This window comes from Hydractinia symbiolongicarpus, chromosome 2 (assembly GCF_029227915.1).
Source record: "Hydractinia symbiolongicarpus strain clone_291-10 chromosome 2, HSymV2.1, whole genome shotgun sequence".
In the NCBI taxonomy this organism is placed as follows: Eukaryota; Metazoa; Cnidaria; class Hydrozoa; order Anthoathecata; family Hydractiniidae; genus Hydractinia; species Hydractinia symbiolongicarpus.
Window position 1 is genome coordinate 31,929,689 of NC_079876.1, and position 18,332 is coordinate 31,948,020.

An 18,332-nucleotide genomic window follows, 5' to 3' on the forward strand; every position below is an offset into this window, starting at 1 on the left:
ACATCAACGCGTGAGAGAGCAACTTAACTTAAAAAATGTACACTTCCCGCACCGGGAATCGAACCCGGGCCGCCTGGGTGAAAACCAGAAATCCTAACCACTAGACCATGCGGGACACATTCGCACCACTAAGTAATTTAGATGTCATGCTTTTTCTGACAATTTGAACTAGCTCTGTCTTTCTGTTCGTGTCAAAAACACCTTTTTGCGTCCGCTGCGAGTAGGATTCGAACCTACGCGGGAAGATCCCATTTGATTTCTAGTCAAACGCCTTAACCACTCGGCCATCGCAGCCTGACAAACCGCTGGCCATTGCCACAAGGCCGACCAGAAAGCATAACATTACTGCTAAAGGCACTGCCCGGATTTGAACCGGGGATCTCCTGTTTACTAGACAGGCGCTTTAACCGCTAAGCCACAGCGCCTGCCTGTTGGGAGATTTTGAAAATCTCAATATCACACGTCTGAAATGCCGTTAAGGCTACTAACACACCGGGACGTGATACACTGTCACTCGGAAATTTTGGAAATGAGTAGTAACGCATTGGTGGTTCAGTGGTAGAATTCTCGCCTGCCACGCGGGAGACCGGGGTTCGATTCCCCGCCAATGCATCGTGTTTTACCTACACCAGAAAATACCCTCCGTAAAAAAGAAAGGAAGGAAAATAAATAAAAAAACATAGCTGAGGAAAAGTGCTACGGCTGCTTGCATTCACCACCTCAAACCGCCCTGCTGGGCAGTGATAAAATGCTGAGACCCGGGATTGAACCAGGGAGCTTCAGATCTTCAGTCTGACGCTCTCCCAACTGAGCTATCTCGGCCATGATCAATTCTATCACATGGCAAAGGTCTGTACGTTGTGATAGACACTTGACCAGATCAAAAAGAATGTTTGAAGATTCGCTGCGAGTAGGGTTCGAACCTACGCGGGAAGATCCCATTAGATTTCAAGTCTAACGCCTTAACCACTCGGCCATCGCAGCAGAAATTGCTGGGTAACCAGAATAATTCACCAGCTCACCACTCAGGTGCCGAAGAGGACAAAAAGCCAACTAGTAGGGGACACCCGGGTTTGAACCAGGGACCTCTCGATCTGCAGTCGAATGCTCTACCACTGAGCTATATCCCCAGCCAAGGACGGAATCCACGCACAGGGTATATAACATCAACGCGTGAGAGAGCAACTTAACTTAAAAAATGTACACTTCCCGCACCGGGAATCGAACCCGGGCCGCCTGGGTGAAAACCAGAAATCCTAACCACTAGACCATGCGGGACACATTCGCACCACTAAGTAATTTAGATGTCATGCTTTTTCTGACAATTTGAACTAGCTCTGTCTTTCTGTTCGTGTCAAAAACACCTTTTTGCGTCCGATGCGAGTAGGATTCGAACCTACGCGGGAAGATCCCATTTGATTTCTAGTCAAACGCCTTAACCACTCGGCCATCGCAGCCTGACAAACCGCTGGCCATTGCCACAAGGCCGACCAGAAAGCACAACATTACTGCTAAAGGCACTGCCCGGATTTGAACCGGGGATCTCCTGTTTACTAGACAGGCGCTTTAACCGCTAAGCCACAGCGCCTGCCTGTTGGGAGATTTTGAAAATCTCAATATCACACGTCTGAAATGCCGTTAAGGCTACTAACACACCGGGACGTGATACACTGTCACTCGGAAATTTTGGAAATGAGTAGTAACGCATTGGTGGTTCAGTGGTAGAATTCTCGCCTGCCACGCGGGAGACCGGGGTTCGATTCCCCGCCAATGCATCGTGTTTTACCTACACCAGAAAATACCCTCCGTAAAAAAGAAAGGAAGGAAAATAAATAAAAAAACATAGCTGAGGAAAAGTGCTACGGCTGCTTGCATTCACCACCTCAAACCGCCCTGCTGGGCAGTGATAAAATGCCGAGACCCGGGATTGAACCAGGGAGCTTCAGATCTTCAGTCTGACGCTCTCCCAACTGAGCTATCTCGGCCATGATCAATTCTATCACATGGCAAAGGTCTGTACGTTGTGATAGACACTTGACCAGATCAAAAAGAATGTTTGAAGATTCGCTGCGAGTAGGGTTCGAACCTACGCGGGAAGATCCCATTAGATTTCAAGTCTAACGCCTTAACCACTCGGCCATCGCAGCAGAAATTGCTGGGTAACCAGAATAATTCACCAGCTCACCACTCAGGTGCCGAAGAGGACAAAAAGCCAACTAGTAGGGGACACCCGGGTTTGAACCAGGGACCTCTCGATCTGCAGTCGAATGCTCTACCACTGAGCTATATCCCCAGCCAAGGACGGAATCCACGCACAGGGTATATAACATCAACGCGTGAGAGAGCAACTTAACTTAAAAAATGTACACTTCCCGCACCGGGAATCGAACCCGGGCCGCCTGGGTGAAAACCAGAAATCCTAACCACTAGACCATGCGGGACACATTCGCACCACTAAGTAATTTAGATGTCATGCTTTTTCTGACAATTTGAACTAGCTCTGTCTTTCTGTTCGTGTCAAAAACACCTTTTTGCGTCCGATGCGAGTAGGATTCGAACCTACGCGGGAAGATCCCATTTGATTTCTAGTCAAACGCCTTAACCACTCGGCCATCGCAGCCTGACAAACCGCTGGCCATTGCCACAAGGCCGACCAGAAAGCACAACATTACTGCTAAAGGCACTGCCCGGATTTGAACCGGGGATCTCCTGTTTACTAGACAGGCGCTTTAACCGCTGAGCCACAGCGCCTGCCTGTTGGGAGATTTTGAAAATCTCAATATCACACGTCTGAAATGCCGTTAAGGCTACTAACACACCGGGACGTGATACACTGTCACTCGGAAATTTTGGAAATGAGTAGTAACGCATTGGTGGTTCAGTGGTAGAATTCTCGCCTGCCACGCGGGAGACCGGGGTTCGATTCCCCGCCAATGCATCGTGTTTTACCTACACCAGAAAATACCCTCCGTAAAAAAGAAAGGAAGGAAAATAAATAAAAAAACATAGCTGAGGAAAAGTGCTACGGCTGCTTGCATTCACCACCTCAAACCGCCCTGCTGGGCAGTGATAAAATGCCGAGACCCGGGATTGAACCAGGGACCTTCAGATCTTCAGTCTGACGCTCTCCCAACTGAGCTATCTCGGCCATGATCAATTCTATCACATGGCAAAGGTCTGTACGTTGTGATAGACACTTGACCAGATCAAAAAGAATGTTTGAAGATTCGCTGCGAGTAGGGTTCGAACCTACGCGGGAAGATCCCATTAGATTTCAAGTCTAACGCCTTAACCACTCGGCCATCGCAGCAGAAATTGCTGGGTAACCAGAATAATTCACCAGCTCACCACTCAGGTGCCGAAGAGGACAAAAAGCCAACTAGTAGGGGACACCCGGGTTTGAACCAGGGACCTCTCGATCTGCAGTCGAATGCTCTACCACTGAGCTATATCCCCAGCCAAGGACGGAATCCACGCACAGGGTATATAACATCAACGCGTGAGAGAGCAACTTAACTTAAAAAATGTACACTTCCCGCACCGGGAATCGAACCCGGGCCGCCTGGGTGAAAACCAGAAATCCTAACCACTAGACCATGCGGGACACATTCGCACCACTAAGTAATTTAGATGTCATGCTCTTTCTGACAATTTGAACTAGCTTTGTCTTTCTGTTCGTGTCAAAAACACCTTTTTGCGTCCGCTGCGAGTAGGGTTCGAACCTACGCGGGAAGATCCCATTTGATTTCTAGTCAAACGCCTTAACCACTCGCCATCGCAGCCTGACAAACCGCTGGCCATTGCCACAAGGCCGACCAGAAAGCACAACATTACTGCTAAAGGCACTGCCCGGATTTGAACCGGGGATCTCCTGTTTACTAGACAGGCGCTTTAACCGCTAAGCCACAGCGCCTGCCTGTTGGGAGATTTTGAAAATCTCAATATCACACGTCTGAAATGCCGTTAAGGCTACTAACACACCGGGACGTGATACACTGTCACTCGGAAATTTTGGAAATGAGTAGTAACGCATTGGTGGTTCAGTGGTAGAATTCTCGCCTGCCACGCGGGAGACCGGGGTTCGATTCCCCGCCAATGCATCGTGTTTTACCTACACCAGAAAATACTCTCCGTAAAAAAGAAAGGAAGGAAAATAAATAAAAAAACATAGCTGAGGAAAAGTGCTACGGCTGCTTGCATTCACCACCTCAAACCGCCCTGCTGGGCAGTGATAAAATGCCGAGACCCGGGATTGAACCAGGGACCTTCAGATCTTCAGTCTGACGCTCTCCCAACTGAGCTATCTCGGCCATGATCAATTCTATCACATGGCAAAGGTCTGTACGTTGTGATAGACACTTGACCAGATCAAAAAGAATGTTTGAAGATTCGCTGCGAGTAGGGTTCGAACCTACGCGGGAAGATCCCATTAGATTTCAAGTCTAACGCCTTAACCACTCGGCCATCGCAGCAGAAATTGCTGGGTAACCAGAATAATTCACCAGCTCACCACTCAGGTGCCGAAGAGGACAAAAAGCCAACTAGTAGGGGACACCCGGGTTTGAACCAGGGACCTCTCGATCTGCAGTCGAATGCTCTACCACTGAGCTATATCCCCAGCCAAGGACGGAATCCACGCACAGGGTATATAACATCAACGCGTGAGAGAGCAACTTAACTTAAAAAATGTACACTTCCCGCACCGGGAATCGAACCCGGGCCGCCTGGGTGAAAACCAGAAATCCTAACCACTAGACCATGCGGGACACATTCGCACCACTAAGTAATTTAGATGTCATGCTTTTTCTGACAATTTGAACTAGCTCTGTCTTTTTGTTCGTGTCAAAAACACCTTTTTGCGTCCGCTGCAAGTAGGATTCGAACCTACGCGGGAAGATCCCATTTGATTTCTAGTCAAACGCCTTAACCACTCGGCCATCGCAGCCTGACAAACCGCTGGTCATTGCCACAAGGCCGACCAGAAAGCACAACATTACTGCTAAAGGCACTGCCCGGATTTGAACCGGGGATCTCCTGTTTACTAGACAGGCGCTTTAACCGCTAAGCCACAGCGCCTGCCTGTTGGGAGATTTTGAAAATCTCAATATCACACGTCTGAAATGCCGTTAAGGCTACTAACACACCGGGACGTGATACACTGTCACTCGGAAATTTTGGAAATGAGTAGTAACGCATTGGTGGTTCAGTGGTAGAATTCTCGCCTGCCACGCGGGAGACCGGGGTTCGATTCCCCGCCAATGCATCGTGTTTTACCTACACCAGAAAATACCCTCCGTAAAAAAGAAAGGAAGGAAAATAAATAAAAAAACATAGCTGAGGAAAAGTGCTACGGCTGCTTGCATTCACCACCTCAAACCGCCCTGCTGGGCAGTGATAAAATGCCGAGACCCGGGATTGAACCAGGGACCTTCAGATCTTCAGTCTGACGCTCTCCCAACTGAGCTATCTCGGCCATGATCAATTCTATCACATGGCAAAGGTCTGTACGTTGTGATAGACACTTGACCAGATCAAAAAGAATGTTTGAAGATTCGCTGCGAGTAGGGTTCGAACCTACGCGGGAAGATCTTATTAGATTTCAAGTCTAACGCCTTAACCACTCGGCCATCGCAGCAGAAATTGCTGGGTAACCAGAATAATTTACCAGCTCACCACTCAGGTGCCGAAGAGGACAAAAAGCCAACTAGTAGGGGACACCCGGGTTTGAACCAGGGACCTCTCGATCTGCAGTCGAATGCTCTACCACTGAGCTATATCCCCAGCCAAGGACGGAATCCACGCACAGGTTATATAACATCAACGCGTGAGAGAGCAACTTAACTTAAAAAATGTACACTTCTCGCATCGGGAATCGAACCCGGGCCGCCTGGCTGAAAACCAGAAATCCTAACCACTAGACCATGCGGGACACATTCGCACCACTAAGTAATTTAGATGTCATGCTTTTTCTGACAATTTGAACCAGCTCTGTCTTTCTGTTCGTGTCAAAAACACCTTTTTGCGTCCGCTGCGAGTAGGATTCGAACCTACGCGGGAAGATCCCATTTGATTTCTAGTCAAACGCCTTAACCACTCGGCCATCGCAGCCTGACAAACCGCTGGCCATTGCCACAAGGCCGACCAGAAAGCACAACATTACTGCTAAAGGCACTGCCCGGATTTGAACCGGGGATCTCCTGTTTACTAGACAGGCGCTTTAACCGCTAAGCCACAGCGCCTGCCTGTTGGGAGATTTTGAAAATCTCAATATCACACGTCTGAAATGCCGTTAAGGCTACTAACACACCGGGACGTGATACACTGTCACTCGGAAATTTTGGAAATGAGTAGTAACGCATTGGTGGTTCAGTGGTAGAATTCTCGCCTGCCACGCGGGAGACCGGGGTTCGATTCCCCGCCAATGCATCGTGTTTTACCTACACCAGAAAATACCCTCCGTAAAAAAGAAAGGAAAGAAAATAAATAAAAAAACATAGCTGAGGAAAAGTGCTACGGCTGCTTGCATTCACCACCTCAAACCGCCCTGCTGGGCAGTGATAAAATGCCGAGACCCGGGATTGAACCAGGGACCTTCAGATCTTCAGTCTGACGCTCTCCCAACTGAGCTATCTCGGCCATGATCAATTCTATCACATGGCAAAGGTCTGTACGTTGTGATAGACACTTGACCAGATCAAAAAGAATGTTTGAAGATTCGCTGCGAGTAGGGTTCGAACCTACGCGGGAAGATCCCATTAGATTTCAAGTCTAACGCCTTAACCACTCGGCCATCGCAGCAGAAATTGCTGGGTAACCAGAATAATTCACCAGCTCACCACTCAGGTGCCGAAGAGGACAAAAAGCCAACTAGTAGGGGACACCCGGGTTTGAACCAGGGACCTCGCGATCTGCAGTCGAATGCTCTACCACTGAGCTATATCCCCAGCCAAGGACGGAATCCACGCACAGGGTATATAACATCAACGCTTGAGAGAGCAACTTAACTTAAAAAATGTACACTTCCCGCACCGGGAATCGAACCCGGGCCGCCTGGGTGAAAACCAGAAATCCTAACCACTAGACCACGCGGGACACATTCGCACCACTAAGTAATTTAGATGTCATGCTTTTTCTGACAATTTGAACTAGCTCTGTCTTTCTGTTCGTGTCAAAAACACCTTTTTGCGTCCGCTGCGAGTAGGATTCGAACCTACGCGGGAAGATCCCATTTGATTTCTAGTCAAACGCCTTAACCACTCGGCCATCGCAGCCTGACAAACAGCTGGCCATTGCCACAAGGCCGACCAGAAAGCACAACAATACTGCTAAAGGCACTGCCCGGATTTGAACCGGGGATCTCCTGTTTACTAGACAGGCGCTTTAACCGCTAAGCCACAGCGCCTGCCTGTTGGGAGATTTTGAAAATCTCAATATCACACGTCTGAAATGCCGTTAAGGCTACTAACACACCGGGACGTGATACACTGTCACTCGGAAATTTTGAAAATGAGTAGTAACGCATTGGTGGTTCAGTGGTAGAATTCTCGCCTGCCACGCGGGAGACCGGGGTTCGATTCCCCGCCAATGCATCGTGTTTTACCTACACCAGAAAATACCCTCCGTAAAAAAGAAAGGAAGGAAAATAAATAAAAAAACATAGCTGAGGAAAAGTGCTACGGCTGCTTGCATTCACCACCTCAAAACGCCCTGCTGGGCAGTGATAAAATGCCGAGAGCCGGGATTGAACCAGGGACCTTCAGATCTTCAGTCTGACGCTCTCCCAACTGAGCTATCTCGGCCATGATCAATTCTATCACATGGCAAAGGTCTGTACGTTGTGATAGACACTTGACCAGATCAAAAAGAATGTTTGAAGATTCGCTGCGAGTAGGGTTCGAACCTACGCGGGAAGATCCCATTAGATTTCAAGTCTAACGCCTTAACCACTCGGCCATCGCAGCAGAAATTGCTGGGTAACCAGAATAATTCACCAGCTCACCACTCAGGTGCCGAAGAGGACAAAAAGCCAACTAGTAGGGGACACCCGGGTTTGAACCAGGGACCTCTCGATCTGCAGTCGAATGCTCTACCACTGAGCTATATCCCCAGCCAAGGACGGAATCCACGCACAGGGTATATAACATCAACGCGTGAGAGAGCAACTTAACTTAAAAAATGTACACTTCCCGCACCGGGAATCGAACCCGGGCCGCCTGGGTGAAAACCAGAAATCCTAACCACTAGACCATGCGGGACACATTCGCACCACTAAGTAATTTAGATGTCATGCTTTTTCTGACAATTTGAACTAGCTCTGTCTTTCTGTTCGTGTCAAAAACACCTTTTTGCGTCCGCTGCGAGTAGGATTCGAACCTACGCGGGAAGATCCCATTTGATTTCTAGTCAAACGCCTTAACCACTCGGCCATCGCAGCCTGACAAACCGCTGGCCATTGCCACAAGGCCGACCAGAAAGCACAACATTACTGCTAAAGGCACTGCCCGGATTTGAACCGGGGATCTCCTGTTTACTAGACAGGCGCTTTAACCGCTAAGCCACAGCGCCTGCCTGTTGGGAGATTTTGAAAATCTCAATATCACACGTCTGAAATGCCGTTAAGGCTACTAACACACCGGGACGTGATACACTGTCACTCGGAAATTTTGGAAATGAGTAGTAACGCATTGGTGGTTCAGTGGTAGAATTCTCGCCTGCCACGCGGGAGACCGGGGTTCGATTCCCCGCCAATGCATCGTGTTTTACCTACACCAGAAAATACCCTCCGTAAAAAAGAAAGGAAGGAAAATAAATAAAAAAACATAGCTGAGGAAAAGTGCTACGGCTGCTTGCATTCACCACCTCAAACCGCCCTGCTGGGCAGTGATAAACTGCCGAGACCCGGGATTGAACCAGGGACCTTCAGATCTTCAGTCTGACGCTCTCCCAACTGAGCTATCTCGGCCATGATCAATTCTATCACATGGCAAAGGTCTGTACGTTGTGATAGACACTTGACCAGATCAAAAAGAATGTTTGAAGATTCGCTGCGAGTAGGGTTCGAACCTACGCGGGAAGATCCCATTAGATTTCAAGTCTAACGCCTTAACCACTCGGCCATCGCAGCAGAAATTGCTGGGTAACCAGAATAATTCACCAGCTCACCACTCAGGTGCCGAAGAGGACAAAAAGCCAACTAGTGGGGGACACCCGGGTTTGAACCAGGGACCTCTCGATCTGCAGTCGAATGCTCTACCACTGAGCTATATCCCCAGCCAAGGACGGAATCCACGCACAGGGTATATAACATCAACGCGTGAGAGAGCAACTTAACTTAAAAAATGTACACTTCCCGCACCGGGAATCGAACCCGGGCCGCCTGGGTGAAAACCAGAAATCCTAACCACTAGACCATGCGGGACACATTCGCACCACTAAGTAATTTAGATGTCATGCTTTTTCTGACAATTTGAACTAGCTCTGTCTTTCTGTTCGTGTCAAAAACACCTTTTTGCGTCCGCTGCGAGTAGGATTCGAACCTACGCGGGAAGATCCCATTTGTTTTCTAGTCAAACGCCTTAACCACTCGGCCATCGCAGCCTGACAAACCGCTGGCCATTGCCACAAGGCCGACCAGAAAGCACAACATTACTGCTAAAGGCACTGCCCGGATTTGAACCGGGGATCTCCTGTTTACTAGACAGGCGCTTTAACCGCTAAGCCACAGCGCCTGCCTGTTGGGAGATTTTGAAAATCTCAATATCACACGTCTGAAATGCCGTTAAGGCTACTAACACACCGGGACGTGATACACTGTCACTCGGAAATTTTGGAAATGAGTAGTAACGCATTGGTGGTTCAGTGGTAGAATTCTCGCCTGCCACGCGGGAGACCGGGGTTCGATTCCCCGCCAATGCATCGTGTTTTACCTACACCAGAAAATACCCTCCGTAAAAAAGAAAGGAAGGAAAATAAATAAAAAAACATAGCTGAGGAAAAGTGCTACGGCTGCTTGCATTCACCACCTCAAACCGCCCTGCTGGGCAGTGATAAAATGCCGAGACCCGGGATTGAACCAGGGACCTTCAGATCTTCAGTCTGACGCTCTCCCAACTGAGCTATCTCGGCCATGATCAATTCTATCACATGGCAAAGGTCTGTACGTTGTGATAGACACTTGACCAGATCAAAAAGAATGTTTGAAGATTCGCTGCGAGTAGGCTTCGAACCTACGCGGGAAGATCCCATTAGATTTCAAGTCTAACGCCTTAACCACTCGGCCATCGCAGCAGAAATTGCTGGGTAACCAGAATAATTCACCAGCTCACCACTCAGGTGCCGAAGAGGACAAAAAGCCAACTAGTAGGGGACACCCGGGTTTGAACCAGGGACCTCTCGATCTGCAGTCGAATGCTCTACCACTGAGCTATATCCCCAGCCAAGGACGGAATCCACGCACAGGGTATATAACATCAACGCGTGAGAGAGCAACTTAACTTAAAAAATGTACACTTCCCGCACCGGGAATCGAACCCGGGCCGCCTGGGTGAAAACCAGAAATCCTAACCACTAGACCATGCGGGACACATTCGCACCACTAAGTAATTTAGATCTCATGCTTTTTCTGACAATTTGAACTAGCTCTGTCTTTCTGTTCGTGTCAAAAACACCTTTTTGCGTCCGCTGCGAGTAGGATTCGAACCTACGCGGGAAGATCCCATTTGATTTCTAGTCAAACGCCTTAACCACTCGGCCATCGCAGCCTGACAAACCGCTGGCCATTGCCACAAGGCCGACCAGAAAGCACAACATTACTGCTAAAGGCACTGCCCGGATTTGAACCGGGGATCTCCTGTTTACTAGACAGGCGCTTTAACCGCTAAGCCACAGCGCCTGCCTGTTGGGAGATTTTGAGAATCTCAATATCACACGTCTGAAATGCCGTTAAGGCTACTAACACACCGGGACGTGATACACTGTCACTCGGAAATTTTGGAAATGAGTAGTAACGCATTGGTGGTTCAGTGGTAGAATTCTCGCCTGCCACGCGGGAGACCGGGGTTCGATTCCCCGCCAATGCATCGTGTTTTACCTACACCAGAAAATACCCTCCGTAAAAAAGAAAGGAAGGAAAATAAATAAAAAAACATAGCTGAGGAAAAGTGCTACGGCTGCTTGCATTCACCACCTCAAACCGCCCTGCTGGGCAGTGATAAAATGCCGAGACCCGGGATTGAACCAGGGACCTTCAGATCTTCAGTCTGACGCTCTCCCAACTGAGCTATCTCGGCCATGATCAATTCTATCACATGGCAAAGGTCTGTACGTTGTGATAGACACTTGACCAGATCAAAAAGAATGTTTGAAGATTCGCTGCGAGTAGGGTTCGAACCTACGCGGGAAGATCCCATTAGATTTCAAGTCTAACGCCTTAACCACTCGGCCATCGCAGCAGAAATTGCTGGGTAACCAGAATAATTCACCAGCTCACCACTCAGGTGCCGAAGAGGACAAAAAGCCAACTAGTAGGGGACACCCGGGTTTGAACCAGGGACCTCTCGATCTGCAGTCGAATGCTCTACCACTGAGCTATATCCCCAGCCAAGGACGGAATCCACGCACAGGTTATATAACATCAACGCGTGAGAGAGCAAATTAACTTAAAAAATGTACACTTCCCGCACCGGGAATCGAACCCAGGCCGCCTGGGTGAAAACCAGAAATCCTAACCACTAGACCATGCGGGACACATTCGCACCACTAAGTAATTTAGATGTCATGCTTTTTCTGACAATTTGAACTAGCTCTGTCTTTCTGTTCGTGTCAAAAACACCTTTTTGCGTCCGCTGCGAGTAGGATTCGAACCTACGCGGGAAGATCCCATTTGATTTCTAGTCAAACGCCTTAACCACTCGGCCATCGCAGCCTGACAAACCGCTGGCCATTGCCACAAGGCCTAACAGAAAGCACAACATTACTGCTAAAGGCACTGCCCGGATTTGAACCGGGGATCTCCTGTTTACTAGACAGGCGCTTTAACCGCTAAGCCACAGCGCCTGCCTGTTGGGAGATTTTGAAAATCTCAATATCACACGTCTGAGATGCCGTTAAGGCTACTAACACACCGGGACGTGATACACTGTCACTCGGAAATTTTGGAAATGAGTAGTAACGCATTGGTGGTTCAGTGGTAGAATTCTCGCCTGCCACGCGGGAGACCGGGGTTCGATTCCCCGCCAATGCATCGTGTTTTACCTACACCAGAAAATACCCTCCGTAAAAAAGAAAGGAAGGAAAATAAATAAAAAAACATAGCTGAGGAAAAGTGCTACGGCTGCTTGCATTCACCACCTCAAACCGCCCTGCTGGGCAGTGATAAAATGCCAAGACCCGGGATTGAACCAGGGACCTTCAGATCTTCAGTCTGACGCTCTCCCAACTGAGCTATCTCGGCCATGATCAATTCTATCACATGGCAAAGGTCTGTACGTTCTGATAGACACTTGACCAGATCAAAAAGAATGTTTGAAGATTCGCTGCGAGTAGGGTTCGAACCTACGCGGGAAGATCCCATTAGATTTCAAGTCTAACGCCTTAACCACTCGGCCATCGCAGCAGAAATTGCTGGGTAACCAGAATAATTCACCAGCTCACCACTCAGGTGCCGAAGAGGACAAAAAGCCAACTAGTAGGGGACACCCGGGTTTGAACCAGGGACCTCTCGATCTGCAGTCGAATGCTCTACCACTGAGCTATATCCCCAGCCGAGGACGGAATCCACGCACAGGGTATATAACATCAACGCGTGAGAGAGCAACTTAACTTAAAAAATGTACACTTCCCGCACCGGGAATCGAACCCGGGCCGCCTGGGTGAAAACCAGAAATCCTAACCACTAGACCATGCGGGACACATTCGCACCACTAAGTAATTTAGATGTCATGCTTTTTCTGACAATTTGAACTAGCTCTGTCTTTCTGTTCGTGTCAAAAACACCTTTTTGCGTCCGCTGCGAGTAGGATTCGAACCTACGCGGGAAGATCCCATTTGATTTCTAGTCAAACGCCTTAACCACTCGGCCATCGCAGCCTGACAAACCGCTGGCCATTGCCACAAGGCCGACCAGAAAGCACAACATTACTGCTAAAGGCACTGCCCGGATTTGAACCGGGGATCTCCTGTTTACTAGACAGGCGCTTTAACCGCTAAGCCACAGCGCCTGCCTGTTGGGAGATTTTGAAAATCTCAATATCACACGTCTGAAATGCCGTTAAGGCTACTAACACACCGGGACGTGATACACTGTCACTCGGAAATTTTGGAAATGAGTAGTAACGCATTGGTGGTTCAGTGGTAGAATTCTCGCCTGCCACGCGGGAGACCGGGGTTCGATTCCCCGCCAATGCATCGTGTTTTACCTACACCAGAAAATACCCTCCGTAAAAAAGAAAGGAAGGAAAATAAATAAAAAAACATAGCTGAGGAAAAGTGCTACGGCTGCTTGCATTCACCACCTCAAACCGCCCTGCTGGGCAGTGATAAAATGCCGAGACCCGGGATTGAACCAGGGACCTTCAGATCTTCAGTCTGACGCTCTCCCAACTGAGCTATCTCGGCCATGATCAATTCTATCACATGGCAAAGGTCTGTACGTTGTGATAGACACTTGACCAGATCAAAAAGAATGTTTGAAGATTCGCTGCGAGTAGGGTTCGAACCTACGCGGGAAGATCCCATTAGATTTCAAGTCTAACGCCTTAACCACTCGGCCATCGCAGCAGAAATTGCTGGGTAACCAGAATAATTCACCAGCTCACCACTCAGGTGCCGAAGAGGACAAAAAGCCAACTAGTAGGGGACACCCGGGTTTGAACCAGGGACCTCTCGATCTGCAGTCGAATGCTCTACCACTGAGCTATATCCCCAGCCAAGGACGGAATCCACGCACAGGGTATATAACATCAACGCGTGAGAGAGCAACTTAACTTAAAAAATGTACACTTCCCGCACCGGGAATCGAACCCGGGCCGCCTGGGTGAAAACCAGAAATCCTAACCACTAGACCATGCGGGACACATTCGCACCACTAAGTAATTTAGATGTCATGCTTTTTCTGACAATTTGAACTAGCTCTGTCTTTCTGTTCGTGTCAAAAACACCTTTTTGCGTCCGCTGCGAGTAGGATTCGAACCTACGCGGGAAGATCCCATTTGATTTCTAGTCAAACGCCTTAACCACTCGGCCATCGCAGCCTGACAAACCGCTGGCCATTGCCACAAGGCCGACCAGAAAGCACAACATTACTGCTAAAGGCACTGCCCGGATTTGAACCGGGGATCTCCTGTTTACTAGACAGGCGCTTTAACCGCTAAGCCACAGCGCCTGCCTGTTGGGAGATTTTGAAAATCTCAATATCACACGTCTGAAATGCCGTTAAGGCTACTAACACACCGGGACGTGATACACTGTCACTCGGAAATTTTGGAAATGAGTAGTAACGCATTGGTGGTGCAGTGGTAGAATTCTCGCCTGCCACGCGGGAGACCGGGGTTCGATTCCCCGCCAATGCATCGTGTTTTACCTACACCAGAAAATACCCTCCGTAAAAAAGAAAGGAAGGAAAATAAATAAAAAAACATAGCTGAGGAAAAGTGCTACGGCTGCTTGCATTCACCACCTCAAACCGCCCTGCTGGGCAGTGATAAAATGCCGAGACCCGGGATTGAACCAGGGACCTTCAGATCTTCAGTTTGACGCTCTGCCAACTGAGCTATCTCGGCCATGATCAATTCTATCACATGGCAAAGGTCTGTACGTTGTGATAGACACTTGACCAGATCAAAAAGAATGTTTGAAGATTCGCTGCGAGTAGGGTTCGAACCTACGCGGGAAGATCCCATTAGATTTCAAGTCTAACGCCTTAACCACTCGGCCATCGCAGCAGAAATTGCTGGGTAACCAGAATAATTCACCAGCTCACCACTCAGGTGCCGAAGAGGACAAAAAGCCAACTAGTAGGGGACACCCGGGTTTGAACCAGGGACCTCTCGATCTGCAGTCGAATGCTCTACCACTGAGCTATATCCCTAGCCAAGGACGGAATCCACGCACAGGGTATATAACATCAACGCGTGAGAGAGCAACTTAACTTAAAAAATGTACACTTCCCGCACCAGGAATCGAACCCGGGCCGCCTGGGTGAAAACCAGAAATCCTAACCACTAGACCATGCGGGACACATTCGCACCACTAAGTAATTTAGATGTCATGTTTTTTCTGACAATTTGAACTAGCTCTGTCTTTCTGTTCGTGTCAAAAACACCTTTTTGCGTCCGCTGCGAGTAGGATTCGAACCTACGCGGGAAGATCCCATTTGATTTCTAGTCAAACGCCTTAACCACTCGGCCATCGCAGCCTGACAATCCTCTGGCCATTGCCACAAGGCCGACCAGAAAGCACAACATTACTGCTAAAGGCACTGCCCGGATTTGAACCGGGGATCTCCTGTTTACTAGACAGGCGCTTTAACCGCTAAGCCACAGCGCCTGCCTGTTGGGAGATTTTGAAAATCTCAATATCACACGTCTGAAATGCCGTTAAGGCTACTAACACACCGGGACGTGATACACTGTCACTCGGAAATTTTGGAAATGAGTAGTAACGCATTGGTGGTTCAGTGGTAGAATTCTCGCCTGCCACGCGGGAGACCGGGGTTCGATTCCCCGCCAATGCATCGTGTTTTACCTACACCAGAAAATACCCTCCGTAAAAAAGAAAGGAAGGAAAATAAATAAAAAAACATAGCTGAGGAAAAGTGCTACGGCTGCTTGCATTCACCACCTCAAACCGCCCTGCTGGGCAGTGATAAAATGCCGAGACCCGGGATTGAACCAGGGACCTTCAGATCTTCAGTCTGACGCTCTCCCAACTGAGCTATCTCGGCCATGATCAATTCTATCACATGGCAAAGGTCTGTACGTTGTGATAGACACTTGACCAGATCAAAAAGAATGTTTGAAGATTCGCTGCGAGTAGGGTTCGAACCTACGCGGGAAGTTGCCATTAGATTTCAAGTCTAACGCCTTAACCACTCGGCCATCGCAGCAGAAATTGCTGGGTAACCAGAATAATTCACCAGCTCACCACTCAGGTGCCGAAGAGGACAAAAAGCCAACTAGTAGGGGACACCCGGGTTTGAACCAGGGACCTCTCGATCTGCAGTCGAATGCTCTACCACTGAGCTATATCCCCAGCCAAGGACGGAATCCACGCACAGGGTATATAACATCAACGCGTAAGAGAGCAACTTAACTTAAAAAATGTACACTTCCCGCACCGGGAATCGAACCCGGGCCGCCTGGGTGAAAACCAGAAATCCTAACCACTAGACCATGCGGGACACATTCGCACCACTAAGTAATTTAGATGTCATGCTTTTTCTGACAATTTGAACTAGCTCTGTCTTTCTGTTCGTGTCAAAAACACCTTTTTGCGTCCGCTGCGAGTAGCATTCGAACCTACGCGGGAAGATCCCATTTGATTTCTAGTCAAACGCCTTAACCACTCGGCCATCGCAGCCTGACAAACCGCTGGCCATTGCCACAAGGCCGACCAGAAAGCACAACATTACTGCTAAAGGCACTGCCCGGATTTGAACCGGGGATCTCCTGTTTACTAGACAGGCGCTTTAACCGCTAAGCCACAGCGCCTGCCTGTTGGGAGATTTTGAAAATCTCAATATCACACGTCTGAAATGCCGTTAAGGCTACTAACACACCGGGACGTGATACACTGTCACTCGGAAATTTTGGAAATGAGTAGTAACGCATTGGTGGTTCAGTGGTAGAATTCTCGCCTGCCACGCGGGAGACCGGGGTTCGATTCCCCGCCAATGCATCGTGTTTTACCTACACCAGAAAATACCCTCCGTAAAAAAGAAAGGAAGGAAAATAAATAAAAAAACATAGCTGAGGAAAAGTGCTACGGCTGCTTGCTTTCACTACCTCAAACCGCCCTGCTGGGCAGTGATAAAATGCCGAGACCCGGGATTGAACCAGGGACCTTCAGATCTTCAGTTTGACGCTCTCCCAACTGAGCTATCTCGGCCATGATCAATTCTATCACATGGCAAAGGTCTGTACGTTGTGATAGACACTTGACCAGATCAAAAAGAATGTTTGAAGATTCGCTGCGAGTAGGGTTCGAACCTACGCGGGAAGTTGCCATTAGATTTCAAGTCTAACGCCTTAACCACTCGGCCATCGCAGCAGAAATTGCTGGGTAACCAGAATAATTCACCAGCTCACCACTCAGGTGCCGAAGAGGACAAAAAGCCAACTAGTAGGGGACACCCGGGTTTGAACCAGGGACCTCTCGATCTGCAGTCGAATGCTCTACCACTGAGCTATATCCCCAGCCAAGGACGGAATCCACGCACAGGGTATATAACATCAACGCGTGAGAGAGCAACTTAACTTAAAAAATGTACACTTCCCGCACCGGGAATCGAACCCGGGCCGCCTGGGTGAAAACCAGAAATCCTAACCACTAGACCATGCGGGACACATTCGCACCACTTAGTAATTTAGATGTCATGCTTTTTCTGACAATTTGAACTAGCTCTGTCTTTCTGTTCGTGTCAAAAACACCTTTTTGCGTCCGCTGCGAGTAGGATTCGAACCTACGCGGGAAGATCCCATTTGATTTCTAGTCAAACGCCTTAACCACTCGGCCATCGCAGCCTGACAAACCGCTGGCCATTGCCACAAGGCCGACCAGAAAGCACAACATTACTGCTAAAGGCACTGCCCGGATTTGAACCGGGGATCTCCTGTTTACTAGACAGGCGCTTTAACCGCTAAGCCACAGCGCCTGCCTGTTGGGAGATTTTGAAAATCTCAATATCACACGTCTAAAATGCCGTTAAGGCTACTAACACACCGGGACGTGATACACTGTCACTCGGAAATTTTGGAAATGAGTAGTAACGCATTGGTGGTTCAGTGGTAGAATTCTCGCCTGCCACGCGGGAGACCGGGGTTCGATTCCCCGCCAATGCATCGTGTTTTACCTACACCAGAAAATACCCTCCGTAAAAAAGAAAGGAAGGAAAATAAATAAAAAAACATAGCTGAGGAAAAGTGCTACGGCTGCTTGCATTCACCACCTCAAACCGCCCTGCTGGGCAGTGATAAAATGCCGAGACCCGGGATTGAACCAGGGACCTTCAGATCTTCAGTCTGACGCTCTCCCAACTGAGCTATCTCGGCCATGATCAATTCTATCACATGGCAAAGGTCTGTACGTTGTGATAGACACTTGACCAGATCAAAAAG

General features: G+C 48.8%; 85 non-coding genes across 85 annotated transcripts; 15 read left to right on the top strand and 70 right to left on the bottom strand.

Annotated features, from left to right (window-relative positions):
• Positions 1-43: 43 nt before the first annotated feature.
• On the bottom strand, positions 44-115 carry Trnae-uuc (transfer RNA glutamic acid (anticodon UUC)). The gene has a single exon. It is a non-coding gene; the product is annotated as a tRNA-Glu (tRNA).
• A 97-nt stretch (positions 116-212) lies between these two features.
• Positions 213-294, bottom strand: Trnas-aga (transfer RNA serine (anticodon AGA)). The gene has a single exon. It is a non-coding gene; the product is annotated as a tRNA-Ser (tRNA).
• A 58-nt stretch (positions 295-352) lies between these two features.
• Trnat-agu (transfer RNA threonine (anticodon AGU)) lies at positions 353-425 on the bottom strand. The gene has a single exon. It is a non-coding gene; the product is annotated as a tRNA-Thr (tRNA).
• Positions 426-541: 116 nt separating this feature from the next.
• Trnag-gcc (transfer RNA glycine (anticodon GCC)) lies at positions 542-612 on the top strand. Its single transcript has one exon. It is a non-coding gene; the product is annotated as a tRNA-Gly (tRNA).
• Positions 613-902: 290 nt separating this feature from the next.
• On the bottom strand, positions 903-984 carry Trnas-uga (transfer RNA serine (anticodon UGA)). Its single transcript has one exon. It is a non-coding gene; the product is annotated as a tRNA-Ser (tRNA).
• A 74-nt stretch (positions 985-1,058) lies between these two features.
• On the bottom strand, positions 1,059-1,130 carry Trnac-gca (transfer RNA cysteine (anticodon GCA)). Its single transcript has one exon. It is a non-coding gene; the product is annotated as a tRNA-Cys (tRNA).
• Positions 1,131-1,206: 76 nt separating this feature from the next.
• Trnae-uuc (transfer RNA glutamic acid (anticodon UUC)) lies at positions 1,207-1,278 on the bottom strand. Its single transcript has one exon. It is a non-coding gene; the product is annotated as a tRNA-Glu (tRNA).
• A 237-nt stretch (positions 1,279-1,515) lies between these two features.
• Trnat-agu (transfer RNA threonine (anticodon AGU)) lies at positions 1,516-1,588 on the bottom strand. Its single transcript has one exon. It is a non-coding gene; the product is annotated as a tRNA-Thr (tRNA).
• A 116-nt stretch (positions 1,589-1,704) lies between these two features.
• On the top strand, positions 1,705-1,775 carry Trnag-gcc (transfer RNA glycine (anticodon GCC)). The gene has a single exon. It is a non-coding gene; the product is annotated as a tRNA-Gly (tRNA).
• Positions 1,776-2,065: 290 nt separating this feature from the next.
• On the bottom strand, positions 2,066-2,147 carry Trnas-uga (transfer RNA serine (anticodon UGA)). The gene has a single exon. It is a non-coding gene; the product is annotated as a tRNA-Ser (tRNA).
• Positions 2,148-2,221: 74 nt separating this feature from the next.
• Positions 2,222-2,293, bottom strand: Trnac-gca (transfer RNA cysteine (anticodon GCA)). The gene has a single exon. It is a non-coding gene; the product is annotated as a tRNA-Cys (tRNA).
• A 76-nt stretch (positions 2,294-2,369) lies between these two features.
• Trnae-uuc (transfer RNA glutamic acid (anticodon UUC)) lies at positions 2,370-2,441 on the bottom strand. Its single transcript has one exon. It is a non-coding gene; the product is annotated as a tRNA-Glu (tRNA).
• Positions 2,442-2,867: 426 nt separating this feature from the next.
• Positions 2,868-2,938, top strand: Trnag-gcc (transfer RNA glycine (anticodon GCC)). Its single transcript has one exon. It is a non-coding gene; the product is annotated as a tRNA-Gly (tRNA).
• Positions 2,939-3,075: 137 nt separating this feature from the next.
• On the bottom strand, positions 3,076-3,148 carry Trnaf-gaa (transfer RNA phenylalanine (anticodon GAA)). The gene has a single exon. It is a non-coding gene; the product is annotated as a tRNA-Phe (tRNA).
• Positions 3,149-3,228: 80 nt separating this feature from the next.
• Positions 3,229-3,310, bottom strand: Trnas-uga (transfer RNA serine (anticodon UGA)). The gene has a single exon. It is a non-coding gene; the product is annotated as a tRNA-Ser (tRNA).
• Positions 3,311-3,384: 74 nt separating this feature from the next.
• Positions 3,385-3,456, bottom strand: Trnac-gca (transfer RNA cysteine (anticodon GCA)). Its single transcript has one exon. It is a non-coding gene; the product is annotated as a tRNA-Cys (tRNA).
• A 76-nt stretch (positions 3,457-3,532) lies between these two features.
• Positions 3,533-3,604, bottom strand: Trnae-uuc (transfer RNA glutamic acid (anticodon UUC)). Its single transcript has one exon. It is a non-coding gene; the product is annotated as a tRNA-Glu (tRNA).
• A 236-nt stretch (positions 3,605-3,840) lies between these two features.
• Positions 3,841-3,913, bottom strand: Trnat-agu (transfer RNA threonine (anticodon AGU)). The gene has a single exon. It is a non-coding gene; the product is annotated as a tRNA-Thr (tRNA).
• Positions 3,914-4,029: 116 nt separating this feature from the next.
• Positions 4,030-4,100, top strand: Trnag-gcc (transfer RNA glycine (anticodon GCC)). The gene has a single exon. It is a non-coding gene; the product is annotated as a tRNA-Gly (tRNA).
• A 137-nt stretch (positions 4,101-4,237) lies between these two features.
• On the bottom strand, positions 4,238-4,310 carry Trnaf-gaa (transfer RNA phenylalanine (anticodon GAA)). The gene has a single exon. It is a non-coding gene; the product is annotated as a tRNA-Phe (tRNA).
• An 80-nt stretch (positions 4,311-4,390) lies between these two features.
• Trnas-uga (transfer RNA serine (anticodon UGA)) lies at positions 4,391-4,472 on the bottom strand. The gene has a single exon. It is a non-coding gene; the product is annotated as a tRNA-Ser (tRNA).
• A 74-nt stretch (positions 4,473-4,546) lies between these two features.
• On the bottom strand, positions 4,547-4,618 carry Trnac-gca (transfer RNA cysteine (anticodon GCA)). Its single transcript has one exon. It is a non-coding gene; the product is annotated as a tRNA-Cys (tRNA).
• Positions 4,619-4,694: 76 nt separating this feature from the next.
• Trnae-uuc (transfer RNA glutamic acid (anticodon UUC)) lies at positions 4,695-4,766 on the bottom strand. The gene has a single exon. It is a non-coding gene; the product is annotated as a tRNA-Glu (tRNA).
• A 237-nt stretch (positions 4,767-5,003) lies between these two features.
• On the bottom strand, positions 5,004-5,076 carry Trnat-agu (transfer RNA threonine (anticodon AGU)). The gene has a single exon. It is a non-coding gene; the product is annotated as a tRNA-Thr (tRNA).
• A 116-nt stretch (positions 5,077-5,192) lies between these two features.
• Positions 5,193-5,263, top strand: Trnag-gcc (transfer RNA glycine (anticodon GCC)). The gene has a single exon. It is a non-coding gene; the product is annotated as a tRNA-Gly (tRNA).
• A 137-nt stretch (positions 5,264-5,400) lies between these two features.
• On the bottom strand, positions 5,401-5,473 carry Trnaf-gaa (transfer RNA phenylalanine (anticodon GAA)). Its single transcript has one exon. It is a non-coding gene; the product is annotated as a tRNA-Phe (tRNA).
• Positions 5,474-5,709: 236 nt separating this feature from the next.
• On the bottom strand, positions 5,710-5,781 carry Trnac-gca (transfer RNA cysteine (anticodon GCA)). Its single transcript has one exon. It is a non-coding gene; the product is annotated as a tRNA-Cys (tRNA).
• A 245-nt stretch (positions 5,782-6,026) lies between these two features.
• Positions 6,027-6,108, bottom strand: Trnas-aga (transfer RNA serine (anticodon AGA)). Its single transcript has one exon. It is a non-coding gene; the product is annotated as a tRNA-Ser (tRNA).
• Positions 6,109-6,166: 58 nt separating this feature from the next.
• On the bottom strand, positions 6,167-6,239 carry Trnat-agu (transfer RNA threonine (anticodon AGU)). Its single transcript has one exon. It is a non-coding gene; the product is annotated as a tRNA-Thr (tRNA).
• Positions 6,240-6,355: 116 nt separating this feature from the next.
• On the top strand, positions 6,356-6,426 carry Trnag-gcc (transfer RNA glycine (anticodon GCC)). Its single transcript has one exon. It is a non-coding gene; the product is annotated as a tRNA-Gly (tRNA).
• Positions 6,427-6,563: 137 nt separating this feature from the next.
• On the bottom strand, positions 6,564-6,636 carry Trnaf-gaa (transfer RNA phenylalanine (anticodon GAA)). Its single transcript has one exon. It is a non-coding gene; the product is annotated as a tRNA-Phe (tRNA).
• Positions 6,637-6,716: 80 nt separating this feature from the next.
• On the bottom strand, positions 6,717-6,798 carry Trnas-uga (transfer RNA serine (anticodon UGA)). The gene has a single exon. It is a non-coding gene; the product is annotated as a tRNA-Ser (tRNA).
• A 391-nt stretch (positions 6,799-7,189) lies between these two features.
• Positions 7,190-7,271, bottom strand: Trnas-aga (transfer RNA serine (anticodon AGA)). The gene has a single exon. It is a non-coding gene; the product is annotated as a tRNA-Ser (tRNA).
• A 58-nt stretch (positions 7,272-7,329) lies between these two features.
• Positions 7,330-7,402, bottom strand: Trnat-agu (transfer RNA threonine (anticodon AGU)). The gene has a single exon. It is a non-coding gene; the product is annotated as a tRNA-Thr (tRNA).
• Positions 7,403-7,518: 116 nt separating this feature from the next.
• Trnag-gcc (transfer RNA glycine (anticodon GCC)) lies at positions 7,519-7,589 on the top strand. Its single transcript has one exon. It is a non-coding gene; the product is annotated as a tRNA-Gly (tRNA).
• Positions 7,590-7,879: 290 nt separating this feature from the next.
• Trnas-uga (transfer RNA serine (anticodon UGA)) lies at positions 7,880-7,961 on the bottom strand. Its single transcript has one exon. It is a non-coding gene; the product is annotated as a tRNA-Ser (tRNA).
• A 74-nt stretch (positions 7,962-8,035) lies between these two features.
• Positions 8,036-8,107, bottom strand: Trnac-gca (transfer RNA cysteine (anticodon GCA)). The gene has a single exon. It is a non-coding gene; the product is annotated as a tRNA-Cys (tRNA).
• Positions 8,108-8,183: 76 nt separating this feature from the next.
• Positions 8,184-8,255, bottom strand: Trnae-uuc (transfer RNA glutamic acid (anticodon UUC)). Its single transcript has one exon. It is a non-coding gene; the product is annotated as a tRNA-Glu (tRNA).
• Positions 8,256-8,352: 97 nt separating this feature from the next.
• Trnas-aga (transfer RNA serine (anticodon AGA)) lies at positions 8,353-8,434 on the bottom strand. Its single transcript has one exon. It is a non-coding gene; the product is annotated as a tRNA-Ser (tRNA).
• A 58-nt stretch (positions 8,435-8,492) lies between these two features.
• Positions 8,493-8,565, bottom strand: Trnat-agu (transfer RNA threonine (anticodon AGU)). Its single transcript has one exon. It is a non-coding gene; the product is annotated as a tRNA-Thr (tRNA).
• A 116-nt stretch (positions 8,566-8,681) lies between these two features.
• Positions 8,682-8,752, top strand: Trnag-gcc (transfer RNA glycine (anticodon GCC)). The gene has a single exon. It is a non-coding gene; the product is annotated as a tRNA-Gly (tRNA).
• A 137-nt stretch (positions 8,753-8,889) lies between these two features.
• On the bottom strand, positions 8,890-8,962 carry Trnaf-gaa (transfer RNA phenylalanine (anticodon GAA)). The gene has a single exon. It is a non-coding gene; the product is annotated as a tRNA-Phe (tRNA).
• Positions 8,963-9,042: 80 nt separating this feature from the next.
• On the bottom strand, positions 9,043-9,124 carry Trnas-uga (transfer RNA serine (anticodon UGA)). Its single transcript has one exon. It is a non-coding gene; the product is annotated as a tRNA-Ser (tRNA).
• Positions 9,125-9,346: 222 nt separating this feature from the next.
• Trnae-uuc (transfer RNA glutamic acid (anticodon UUC)) lies at positions 9,347-9,418 on the bottom strand. The gene has a single exon. It is a non-coding gene; the product is annotated as a tRNA-Glu (tRNA).
• A 237-nt stretch (positions 9,419-9,655) lies between these two features.
• On the bottom strand, positions 9,656-9,728 carry Trnat-agu (transfer RNA threonine (anticodon AGU)). Its single transcript has one exon. It is a non-coding gene; the product is annotated as a tRNA-Thr (tRNA).
• Positions 9,729-9,844: 116 nt separating this feature from the next.
• Trnag-gcc (transfer RNA glycine (anticodon GCC)) lies at positions 9,845-9,915 on the top strand. Its single transcript has one exon. It is a non-coding gene; the product is annotated as a tRNA-Gly (tRNA).
• Positions 9,916-10,052: 137 nt separating this feature from the next.
• Positions 10,053-10,125, bottom strand: Trnaf-gaa (transfer RNA phenylalanine (anticodon GAA)). The gene has a single exon. It is a non-coding gene; the product is annotated as a tRNA-Phe (tRNA).
• A 236-nt stretch (positions 10,126-10,361) lies between these two features.
• Positions 10,362-10,433, bottom strand: Trnac-gca (transfer RNA cysteine (anticodon GCA)). The gene has a single exon. It is a non-coding gene; the product is annotated as a tRNA-Cys (tRNA).
• Positions 10,434-10,509: 76 nt separating this feature from the next.
• On the bottom strand, positions 10,510-10,581 carry Trnae-uuc (transfer RNA glutamic acid (anticodon UUC)). The gene has a single exon. It is a non-coding gene; the product is annotated as a tRNA-Glu (tRNA).
• Positions 10,582-10,678: 97 nt separating this feature from the next.
• Trnas-aga (transfer RNA serine (anticodon AGA)) lies at positions 10,679-10,760 on the bottom strand. The gene has a single exon. It is a non-coding gene; the product is annotated as a tRNA-Ser (tRNA).
• A 58-nt stretch (positions 10,761-10,818) lies between these two features.
• On the bottom strand, positions 10,819-10,891 carry Trnat-agu (transfer RNA threonine (anticodon AGU)). The gene has a single exon. It is a non-coding gene; the product is annotated as a tRNA-Thr (tRNA).
• Positions 10,892-11,007: 116 nt separating this feature from the next.
• On the top strand, positions 11,008-11,078 carry Trnag-gcc (transfer RNA glycine (anticodon GCC)). The gene has a single exon. It is a non-coding gene; the product is annotated as a tRNA-Gly (tRNA).
• A 137-nt stretch (positions 11,079-11,215) lies between these two features.
• Trnaf-gaa (transfer RNA phenylalanine (anticodon GAA)) lies at positions 11,216-11,288 on the bottom strand. Its single transcript has one exon. It is a non-coding gene; the product is annotated as a tRNA-Phe (tRNA).
• An 80-nt stretch (positions 11,289-11,368) lies between these two features.
• On the bottom strand, positions 11,369-11,450 carry Trnas-uga (transfer RNA serine (anticodon UGA)). The gene has a single exon. It is a non-coding gene; the product is annotated as a tRNA-Ser (tRNA).
• A 74-nt stretch (positions 11,451-11,524) lies between these two features.
• On the bottom strand, positions 11,525-11,596 carry Trnac-gca (transfer RNA cysteine (anticodon GCA)). The gene has a single exon. It is a non-coding gene; the product is annotated as a tRNA-Cys (tRNA).
• A 245-nt stretch (positions 11,597-11,841) lies between these two features.
• Trnas-aga (transfer RNA serine (anticodon AGA)) lies at positions 11,842-11,923 on the bottom strand. The gene has a single exon. It is a non-coding gene; the product is annotated as a tRNA-Ser (tRNA).
• A 58-nt stretch (positions 11,924-11,981) lies between these two features.
• Trnat-agu (transfer RNA threonine (anticodon AGU)) lies at positions 11,982-12,054 on the bottom strand. The gene has a single exon. It is a non-coding gene; the product is annotated as a tRNA-Thr (tRNA).
• Positions 12,055-12,170: 116 nt separating this feature from the next.
• On the top strand, positions 12,171-12,241 carry Trnag-gcc (transfer RNA glycine (anticodon GCC)). The gene has a single exon. It is a non-coding gene; the product is annotated as a tRNA-Gly (tRNA).
• A 290-nt stretch (positions 12,242-12,531) lies between these two features.
• Trnas-uga (transfer RNA serine (anticodon UGA)) lies at positions 12,532-12,613 on the bottom strand. Its single transcript has one exon. It is a non-coding gene; the product is annotated as a tRNA-Ser (tRNA).
• Positions 12,614-12,687: 74 nt separating this feature from the next.
• On the bottom strand, positions 12,688-12,759 carry Trnac-gca (transfer RNA cysteine (anticodon GCA)). Its single transcript has one exon. It is a non-coding gene; the product is annotated as a tRNA-Cys (tRNA).
• A 76-nt stretch (positions 12,760-12,835) lies between these two features.
• Trnae-uuc (transfer RNA glutamic acid (anticodon UUC)) lies at positions 12,836-12,907 on the bottom strand. Its single transcript has one exon. It is a non-coding gene; the product is annotated as a tRNA-Glu (tRNA).
• A 97-nt stretch (positions 12,908-13,004) lies between these two features.
• Positions 13,005-13,086, bottom strand: Trnas-aga (transfer RNA serine (anticodon AGA)). Its single transcript has one exon. It is a non-coding gene; the product is annotated as a tRNA-Ser (tRNA).
• Positions 13,087-13,144: 58 nt separating this feature from the next.
• Trnat-agu (transfer RNA threonine (anticodon AGU)) lies at positions 13,145-13,217 on the bottom strand. Its single transcript has one exon. It is a non-coding gene; the product is annotated as a tRNA-Thr (tRNA).
• Positions 13,218-13,333: 116 nt separating this feature from the next.
• Trnag-gcc (transfer RNA glycine (anticodon GCC)) lies at positions 13,334-13,404 on the top strand. Its single transcript has one exon. It is a non-coding gene; the product is annotated as a tRNA-Gly (tRNA).
• Positions 13,405-13,541: 137 nt separating this feature from the next.
• On the bottom strand, positions 13,542-13,614 carry Trnaf-gaa (transfer RNA phenylalanine (anticodon GAA)). Its single transcript has one exon. It is a non-coding gene; the product is annotated as a tRNA-Phe (tRNA).
• Positions 13,615-13,694: 80 nt separating this feature from the next.
• Trnas-uga (transfer RNA serine (anticodon UGA)) lies at positions 13,695-13,776 on the bottom strand. The gene has a single exon. It is a non-coding gene; the product is annotated as a tRNA-Ser (tRNA).
• A 74-nt stretch (positions 13,777-13,850) lies between these two features.
• Positions 13,851-13,922, bottom strand: Trnac-gca (transfer RNA cysteine (anticodon GCA)). The gene has a single exon. It is a non-coding gene; the product is annotated as a tRNA-Cys (tRNA).
• A 76-nt stretch (positions 13,923-13,998) lies between these two features.
• Positions 13,999-14,070, bottom strand: Trnae-uuc (transfer RNA glutamic acid (anticodon UUC)). Its single transcript has one exon. It is a non-coding gene; the product is annotated as a tRNA-Glu (tRNA).
• Positions 14,071-14,167: 97 nt separating this feature from the next.
• Positions 14,168-14,249, bottom strand: Trnas-aga (transfer RNA serine (anticodon AGA)). Its single transcript has one exon. It is a non-coding gene; the product is annotated as a tRNA-Ser (tRNA).
• Positions 14,250-14,307: 58 nt separating this feature from the next.
• On the bottom strand, positions 14,308-14,380 carry Trnat-agu (transfer RNA threonine (anticodon AGU)). The gene has a single exon. It is a non-coding gene; the product is annotated as a tRNA-Thr (tRNA).
• A 477-nt stretch (positions 14,381-14,857) lies between these two features.
• Trnas-uga (transfer RNA serine (anticodon UGA)) lies at positions 14,858-14,939 on the bottom strand. The gene has a single exon. It is a non-coding gene; the product is annotated as a tRNA-Ser (tRNA).
• A 391-nt stretch (positions 14,940-15,330) lies between these two features.
• Trnas-aga (transfer RNA serine (anticodon AGA)) lies at positions 15,331-15,412 on the bottom strand. The gene has a single exon. It is a non-coding gene; the product is annotated as a tRNA-Ser (tRNA).
• Positions 15,413-15,470: 58 nt separating this feature from the next.
• Trnat-agu (transfer RNA threonine (anticodon AGU)) lies at positions 15,471-15,543 on the bottom strand. The gene has a single exon. It is a non-coding gene; the product is annotated as a tRNA-Thr (tRNA).
• Positions 15,544-15,659: 116 nt separating this feature from the next.
• Trnag-gcc (transfer RNA glycine (anticodon GCC)) lies at positions 15,660-15,730 on the top strand. Its single transcript has one exon. It is a non-coding gene; the product is annotated as a tRNA-Gly (tRNA).
• Positions 15,731-15,867: 137 nt separating this feature from the next.
• Trnaf-gaa (transfer RNA phenylalanine (anticodon GAA)) lies at positions 15,868-15,940 on the bottom strand. The gene has a single exon. It is a non-coding gene; the product is annotated as a tRNA-Phe (tRNA).
• A 236-nt stretch (positions 15,941-16,176) lies between these two features.
• Trnac-gca (transfer RNA cysteine (anticodon GCA)) lies at positions 16,177-16,248 on the bottom strand. Its single transcript has one exon. It is a non-coding gene; the product is annotated as a tRNA-Cys (tRNA).
• A 76-nt stretch (positions 16,249-16,324) lies between these two features.
• Trnae-uuc (transfer RNA glutamic acid (anticodon UUC)) lies at positions 16,325-16,396 on the bottom strand. Its single transcript has one exon. It is a non-coding gene; the product is annotated as a tRNA-Glu (tRNA).
• Positions 16,397-16,633: 237 nt separating this feature from the next.
• Positions 16,634-16,706, bottom strand: Trnat-agu (transfer RNA threonine (anticodon AGU)). Its single transcript has one exon. It is a non-coding gene; the product is annotated as a tRNA-Thr (tRNA).
• Positions 16,707-16,822: 116 nt separating this feature from the next.
• Trnag-gcc (transfer RNA glycine (anticodon GCC)) lies at positions 16,823-16,893 on the top strand. The gene has a single exon. It is a non-coding gene; the product is annotated as a tRNA-Gly (tRNA).
• A 446-nt stretch (positions 16,894-17,339) lies between these two features.
• On the bottom strand, positions 17,340-17,411 carry Trnac-gca (transfer RNA cysteine (anticodon GCA)). The gene has a single exon. It is a non-coding gene; the product is annotated as a tRNA-Cys (tRNA).
• Positions 17,412-17,487: 76 nt separating this feature from the next.
• On the bottom strand, positions 17,488-17,559 carry Trnae-uuc (transfer RNA glutamic acid (anticodon UUC)). Its single transcript has one exon. It is a non-coding gene; the product is annotated as a tRNA-Glu (tRNA).
• A 97-nt stretch (positions 17,560-17,656) lies between these two features.
• On the bottom strand, positions 17,657-17,738 carry Trnas-aga (transfer RNA serine (anticodon AGA)). The gene has a single exon. It is a non-coding gene; the product is annotated as a tRNA-Ser (tRNA).
• Positions 17,739-17,796: 58 nt separating this feature from the next.
• Positions 17,797-17,869, bottom strand: Trnat-agu (transfer RNA threonine (anticodon AGU)). Its single transcript has one exon. It is a non-coding gene; the product is annotated as a tRNA-Thr (tRNA).
• A 116-nt stretch (positions 17,870-17,985) lies between these two features.
• Positions 17,986-18,056, top strand: Trnag-gcc (transfer RNA glycine (anticodon GCC)). Its single transcript has one exon. It is a non-coding gene; the product is annotated as a tRNA-Gly (tRNA).
• Positions 18,057-18,193: 137 nt separating this feature from the next.
• Positions 18,194-18,266, bottom strand: Trnaf-gaa (transfer RNA phenylalanine (anticodon GAA)). Its single transcript has one exon. It is a non-coding gene; the product is annotated as a tRNA-Phe (tRNA).
• Positions 18,267-18,332: the final 66 nt, after the last annotated feature.